The sequence below is a fragment of the Arachis ipaensis genome, chromosome B02 (assembly GCF_000816755.2).
Source record: "Arachis ipaensis cultivar K30076 chromosome B02, Araip1.1, whole genome shotgun sequence".
NCBI lineage: Eukaryota > Viridiplantae > Streptophyta > Magnoliopsida > Fabales > Fabaceae > Arachis > Arachis ipaensis.
The window spans coordinates 97,999,528-98,007,786 of NC_029786.2; the positions used below are offsets into that span (position 1 = coordinate 97,999,528).

Genomic DNA, 8,259 nt, shown 5'->3' on the forward strand with positions numbered 1-8,259 from the left:
GATTTCTAGGCCTCTATAAACTAATTCTTCATTAGCTCCACCATTGGTTTTATAATTAGCTACATCACCGTATTCGTCATTAACCCATACATTCGCATCCTCATCCCCTTGTATCCCCTCAACCAACATCTTAGCCCCATCGACCCGTTTATTCTATTTTTCAGATCCACAATCCCCCGCCAACACGGCATAGCTCCCTCTTCTGACATCCCTATCACCGTCAGCAACGTCCAACCCCGACGCACCACAATGCATTGTGGCACAGCTTCTACCTAGACCAACGTCCACTGTGAATTGGCTCCACCATCGTACGCATCTCGACCTTCTCCAGTTTGGGTGGCACATTCACCCAGCGTCGAGTCAGTGCCCAGCACACCGCCCAACTGGCGCTGCAAATCTTCTCCATCGGAGAGCACTATCCGGAAACCTCCAATGCAAGTTTCTCTCTCATCATGTTTGTCGCCAATGCCCGCTAAGTCACGAGGATTCCCTGATAGTGTTGAAGCATAGCGAGACCTGGTACCACTCCTATGAACCCTACAACCTAACCCAGCTTCCCCGAACCCAGCCCAAGAGATCCATCACCAGCGCCTTTCCCAAATTAATGAGCTTGGGCCATCTTGGCCCAAATAACACTTGTTATATTTGGTTACATTAGAGGTCTGAACAATAATTCTATTACTAATATTATTTTTTACCTCCCTTACCAGCCAATTATGATTACAATTATAACTCCACGGAATACTAAGCTCAGAATCTTCTTCATTACTTTCCTCATATCCCACAAAATATGCTAAGTCTTCAATATCACCATAAATTGATTGATGTGTTACCAATTTTCTTTGATGGAGCCTTGAATAGTTATAACTCCACTCATTCAAAATTGATTCTGACTTTACCAATTTATCCTCATATTCAACCTCCACCCATAGCACCTCTGTAATTACTATCGCTGCCCGATATCCATAATCTATCAAATTTCTTAGCCCTTTCAACCATATAGCTAAATCATCACACTCCCTTATTATTTTGTCTTTACGATGATCGCATCTTACAGCATCATTCGCCACACTTTCCAAGTCACATTGCAAACCATATGGTTCTCGTCCCACCTTTTTTACCAATACGTCAAAATCACTGGTACCTATTGTGATATGGACCCATTCATCGATCATATCCATGACACAGCCACACAGGTATCAATAAGTACAAGTCAGATACTAAATGAGATACACGATTTCGTCATTTTATCACACCCAACCACCTCCCCCCATTTTATCACACCAAATCCCTCTCCGTCATTTTGAATCAGTAGATTTCTGTCACCAATCAAACTGATTTCTAAGCCTCTATAAACTAATTCTTCATTAGCTCCACCACTGGTTTTATATATAATTAGCTACATCACCGTATTCGTCATTAGCCTATACGTTTGCATCCTCATTCCCTTGTATCCCTCAACCAAAATCTTAGCCCCATCGACCCATTCATTCTATTTTTCAGATCCATAATCTCCTGCAAATACGGCATAGCTCCCTCTTCTGACCTCCCTATCACCGTCAGCAACGTCCAACCCCGACGCACCATAATGCATTGTGGCACAGCTTCTACCTGGACCAACGTCCACTGTGAATTGGCTCCACTACCATACGCATCTCGACCTTCTCCAGTGCGGGTGGCACATTCACCCAGCGTCGAGTCAGTGCCCAGCACACCGCCCAACTGGCGCTGCAAATTTTTTCCATCGGAGAGCACTATCCGGCAACCTCCAACACAGGTTTCTCTCTCACCATGCTTGTTACGAATGTCCCCTAAGTCACGAGGATTCCATGGCAGTGTTGAAGCATAGCGAGACCTGGTACCACTGCTATGAACCCTACAACCTGACCCAGCTTCCACAGACCCAGCCCAAGAGATGCATCACCAGCGCCTTTTTCAAATGTTAATGAGCTTGGGCCATCTTGCCCCAACTAACACTTGTTATATTTGGTTACATTAGAGGCCCGAACCATAACTCTATTACTAATATTGTTTTTTACCTCCCTTACCAGCCCATTATGATTACAATTATAACTCCACGGAATAGTAAGCTCAGAATCTTCTTCATTAATCTCCTCATATCCCACAAAATATGCTAAGTCTTCAATATCACCATAAATTGATTGATGCATTACCAATTTTCTTTGATGGAGCCTTGAATGGTCATAACTCCACTCATTCAAAATTGATTCTGAATTTACCAATTTATATTCATCTTCAACCTCCTCCCATAGCACCTCCGTAATTACTATCGCTACCTGATATCCATAATCTATCAAATTTCTTAGCCCTTTCGACATTATAGCTACATCATCACACTCCCTTATTATTTTATCTTTACAATGATTGTATCTTACAGCATCATTCGCCACATTTTCCAGGTCACATTGCAAATCATATGGTTCTCGTCCCACCTTTTTTACCAATACGTCGAAACCACTGGTACCTATTGTGATATGGACCCATTCATCGATCACATCCATGGCACAGCCACACAGGTATCAATAAGTATAGGTCTGATACTAGATGAGATACATGATTTTGTCATTTTATTACACCCAACCACCTCCCCTCATTGACCTCCCATCATCTTGAAAGTATCCATTGTCCAAGCATGTAACGGAATCCGAAAACACTTTAGACACATTCTTCGAGATTCACTTTTTTCCACTCGTCCCACCTCTAAACACTATGAAATATCTGTAGTAGGCTATTCATTTTGAACGTGTATGTCTTTTCAACGTTCAACAGTCTGTTGAAAGTCAAGAGAGCTTTATATGCTCCCATTTCGCGTACTTGAGGCAAGTTCTTCGCAACTATATCCTTTAAGGACTTAAAGTTATTAGCTGTTGTCGTTCCACCTATTAGATATTTTTGCAGCCAGTCTAAGTTTTCTTTCACCACTACCACTTCCAACTTCTTTGTCCACCCATTCCCATGTGGATCTTGGTCTTTTTTATCCTTTTTCCCATATTGAGAGCAGCTAGCTGAAGATTTCTGGGCGTTCGCTTGTTCTTGTTGCGGTTAATGTACCATTTCATTTCGGTTGCCACCTCCTAACTGTCTTCTTCGTGTCCTTTGCATCTATCCGACATTCTCTTGTATTTTGCTTCTCCGACAAACACAACTTTACCTCTCAGTCTCATACGATTCATTTCTGTTATAGCCTTCAACGCCCTCCATTCGTAGTGTATCGTATGAACACAAAAATGTACAAACTACCACCTTCGTAGTTGCCATTACCATTGCCGCTAAAATCATAAGACTTTTTTTAGTTATAATATACTAAAATGAATTACTACAAAATAAAATATTTTATTAAACTCAAATATTAATAGATAAATTTCTCTTAAAAAGTAATAAATCATGATACAAATTTAAACAACAAAAAATGCTACAAGTCTATAATTATACTAAAGGTAATATTATGAAAAAGGAATATTTCTTAAGACTCTTATTTTCTGCTGGTGATTATTCAATAGAAATGGAAATAAACTATAATTCCAATACATCTTGTTTAATGAATATCTCTTTACTAATTTATCAAACAAGAACAAAAGCAATTCGACCAAAGACGATCAATCCTCATAAAATTCACATACAGCAATAATACAAATGTAACAATACAGCAAAATCTTTTGAACCATACAGCATAATCTTTTGAACTTTTATGATCTCCGAATCATTCTGATTGTCCTCAATAAATATTGATCAAGCAATCATTTTATGAGACATTAATTAATCAAAAAATATGTCAAAAATGGATCAAATTTAAGAATTTGTTAATTCGATTTGATCAAGAGATATATAAAAGATTCCTAACACCAAAATCTCATGTTTTCATATTAACAAGTATATATCATCAAATCAATTTATGACTAAATTAGTGACTGTGGTCAGTCAGTCAAACACCTTCATTTTATTTTTCAACAAGCAGCGAGTCAAGGTCCATGAAAACAATTAAACAATAAAACATATCATTAAAAAGATAACGGCGACAATGGTTGAGTCACTAACTTGAAACGGTGTCTCAATGAGTTTAATTAGATTGGCCAGCTGCCGTAGGACGTGAATTGTAACCACTTTGTGTTTAAACAATGAACTGCTAAGAAGTGTGGAAGCCACCTCCTACCATGTTTACAAAATAGAGCCACAAAGAAAAGTGCCTTTCCTTTTAAAATTTCACTACCCTGCTCAACAAGAGACAAAAGACTTGGGATCAAATTTTTGTCCTCTGCAAGAGGTATGAGGTATCTTCAAATATTTGTCAACACGTAACTTCCAAGCATTGCCATGTTAAGGAGATTTAGGCTGACTTGCTGCTCTCTTGGACTACCCTTGACAAGGGATGAAGCAAGGTCCTTGAATGACAATTTTTCCGCAACCAACTGAATACTAGGAGGGTTAAACCGAACTAAGCGCACTAAGCATGATCCTGCTGTAAGCCTCATGCTCTCTTGTTTCCCTGCTATCCTATAGATATAGCAGAGATTGCTAATGACATCTTGACTGCTCAAACATCCTACCCACAACCCTATAGATATAGCATGATTTAAAGGACTAATTGAGTATGAATAGTTTGTAAGGTCAACAGAGGAATTGTACACAGTTCATAGTATTTTACAGAAAAGTATTGAATATAGAGAAAGTGAGAAACACCACTTGTGCTTGCTTACCTTGCCAATTAAAATAAATTTGGCTTTCTTAAAGCTAGAACCGAGCTTTTCATATTTAGAGGCAAGCTTTTTACAGTGCCCACACCTATGGTAACAAAAAAGTGGTATGAGAAACACAGATCGAGAATAAGAAAAAAATGTGCATCTTATCTTTGCTGGATCACCATGATAAATCATTCGACAGAGTGAAAACTTGGCAAATTAATATATATATATATATATATAACGAACTCAGAACCTTCAATTGGCATAAAAAAAAGTCTCGGTACCCTCACTCTCTCTCATCTAATAACTTATATTAAAGGAATCAAATCAAAGAATATAAAGTTTAATATCTATTAATCTACAAAATCAAAGAGATAAAGGACAATAACATATTCTATTCGAACTGTATACTGAACTAAATCCTAGATAAGGTAAAAATTGAATCAACAAAGAAACCAAAAATGGATTGGAGATTATTTTATTTTATTACCAAGGAGCGTAGAACTCAACAAGTGCTCCTCTGTCCTGACCAACCTCCTTCTCAAAGTTATCTTCGGTGAGCACAACAACATCGTCTGCAGAGACAAATATGAAGAGCAAACACCACCACTCCCAACACTAAACCCCTGCTCCAGATCTGTGCATGCATCAAAGTGTCAGAGGTGTTCAGGGTTAATTAATGGTCTAATTGTTCTGCCTATTTATAAAGATCGAAGCATAAAAGTGGAACCAGATATTGCCAAGCTCAATTTAGTATTCTAATAATCCTAATTCATCCTATCAAATAAATATTTCAGAATAACAGTGACAATTGAATTTCAGCAATGTATATTGAACCAAAAAGAATTGGGAAAAAGCATCAGGTTGCGATAGAACACAAATTGGGAGCACAAGAATCAGAATTGAGAGGGAGATTAAGGAACTCGTAGCTGATGACTAGAGCGGGATTCAGATTTCAATCAAAATTAGCACTAGCTTGTCCGAGAAAAGGATTCAGATTGCGATTAATATTGAGATGAAAACTTGGAAGAGATTTGAGCGATAAAAAAGATGAAATAAAGAAGAAGAAGAAGAAGAAGAAGAAGAAGAAGAAGAAGAAGAAGGAATGATGGAGATGTGAGAAGAAGAAGAAGAAGAACGGTGTGCGGTTCTCAGAGGAAATGAAGCACTGAGAGTAGTTTGTGGGAGATAGAATGGCGAGGCACCGAGAGTAGAGATATTTTTGGTTTAGTAGTTTAAATTTGTTATTATTTTTAAAATTTCAGCTTCTTGTTACTGGCTATCGTTTAAATTGCCGTTAAAAATTATAGTATCAATGATAAATATACAATTGTCACTAAAAAATGGTTTTAAAAATAGAAATTATAGCAATAATATTATGATCGCTAAAAATTTATCACTAAAAATCTTTTATAGTTTAGAGGGTAACATTAATATTTAGTTTATATTAGTATATATTGTGTATCAATACCAAACACACTCTAAAATTTGTGTATGTTTATATCTATAACTCTCTATGTATTTATGTCTTGTGTTTAAAAGACACTAACCAAACACAACCTTAAAGAATATAATAAAAGCTAATTCGCACACATCAGACGCAACAAATTCAAAAGGAGCATGGTAAATAGATTTAGATAATGAGTATAATTAATGTGACTTAGCTAAACAACAAAATTTGCACAAAGAATCACTTAATTTTGATTTATTCACTGAAAGAGAGTATTTTAAAATGATATTTTTTATAATTGATATGGTTGGATGTCCAAATCTTTGGTGATACATATCTAAAATAATACATTGTAAAACGAAAACTGACATGGAATTAGAAACAGTTCTAAGAATCCCTACTTTTTTAAAATAATATTCTATTTTTAGCACTGACCCAGTGAAAATTTTTTTTGATAGCCTCCAATTTCACCAAACAAAAATCAATACAAAACAAAAAATAAACATTATTGTCTCAATTATAAATATTGAAATTCAACTGTTAGATTAATAAAATTCATCGCTCAAAAGAAATTATTCTACTGTATAAACCAACAAAAACTTATACTAAACGAATCTCTCTCCTCTAATTATTTAGAAGATAAGATGAGTGCAAGGTAAGAAAGTTATGTATATTTCTCAATATGATGGAAAGTAAAAAAATATTACATATGTGCACCTTAAATAAATTATATACTGATTTTAAGCTTTCATATTTGGTGTATATCCATGCTTTCATCATTTCTGTATTTTATTCTTTCTTAAGATGATTATTATGAGCTTCCAATCCAACCACCCATCTTGGTCCAATGTTTCAATATTTTCAATGAGAAATGACCTCTTGGCTCTTGCAGGAATGAGCCTTTCAACCCTTTAAAGATCACAAATTTGTACGAAAAAGACACACAAAAAATCATACCCATAACAATCTTGTTACACTATTTATGGTGCTTTCCATTCATGCTGACCTAATCAGGTAACAGCCCAACTTATTAGATAATTGAAAGTGGATAGAGGTCACTCACTTATTATTTGACCTTTTGCTAATGTGAATTGTATATATTATGATTAAGATTGATTATTATTATTTTTTTATTATTGGTGAATGATATACAATTGCAAGTATTATTATTTGGCAAGTTTAAAATTAACATGTTTCATTAGATCATCAAATATATTTATATTAAATAAAAATTTAATTTGATAAATATATATATAAAAATACAACTTTATTTTTCATTATTGACAATATTCCTACTATATTATCTCCAAATGTGGTAAACATATATAACTGTATATATATTTTCGTATATAAATACTTTTGTCATTATATTCATCTCCTTTTTAAAATAAAAGTTCCCCTTAATGTTTTATATTCCTATTTCATAATTTATCAATTATAAAAACCTTCTTTTCTGAAGGGAAAGAATAAAAATAAAGAGACAACTTCTATTATAAGGCTTATAAATTAAGATGTTAAACCCATTAACAAAACACATATTATCAATAACAATCATGCTACATTGCTACATATACATTTAAATTCAATTATAGAAAGATTAAAGAGTAAAGACAGGTTGGGTTGGGTGGCCTTAATGGTTGAGAACTAAGAGGGCCATACAAGTCGGTGGGTCGGTTCTTAAACCATCCATTAAAAAATAAAGAGAAAAGATAAAGGGTGCAACATACATCAAAAGGAGGAGCAAAATAAGAGTAAGATTATTGTGCTTGTGTATTCTTGACTTGTGAGAGTGGGTGCCACTTTCATGCATGTTCTCTCACTAGACATGGTGGTGGAGATGTTTGAAAAAAGCTTGTATCGGACCATTTTTTTAAGAAAGAGAAAAAATTTCTTGTGCAATCAGAAATTTATTTACACTTTTTTATATAGTTACTAAAAAATTAAAATAAATTGTCATATATATCCCCAAAAAATCCCTATCTTACTTCCTATCATCAAAATTTTTACCCTAACAATATATAGAAAGTAAACTCAACAAAAATTTCATAAGAGAGTCCTAATATTATCCACCAAAATTCATAGTAATTTTTTTAATATACTTATGAATTT

At 34.9% G+C, this 8,259-nt stretch overlaps 1 long non-coding RNA gene across 3 annotated transcripts; it reads right to left on the minus strand.

The window, feature by feature from the left end:
- LOC107625891 lies at positions 2,105 to 5,926 on the minus strand. Of its 3 annotated transcripts, none has more exons than XR_002357952.1 (4): positions 5,191 to 5,926; positions 4,716 to 4,800; positions 4,057 to 4,573; positions 2,105 to 3,290 (listed from the first exon to the last, which is right to left on the minus strand). It is a non-coding gene; the product is annotated as an uncharacterized LOC107625891 (long non-coding RNA). The 3 variants fall into 3 exon arrangements; XR_002357953.1 differs by lacking the exon at positions 2,105 to 3,290 and having other exon boundaries at positions 3,993 to 4,229; positions 4,319 to 4,573; positions 5,191 to 5,924; XR_001617425.2 differs by lacking the exon at positions 2,105 to 3,290 and having other exon boundaries at positions 3,993 to 4,573; positions 5,191 to 5,918.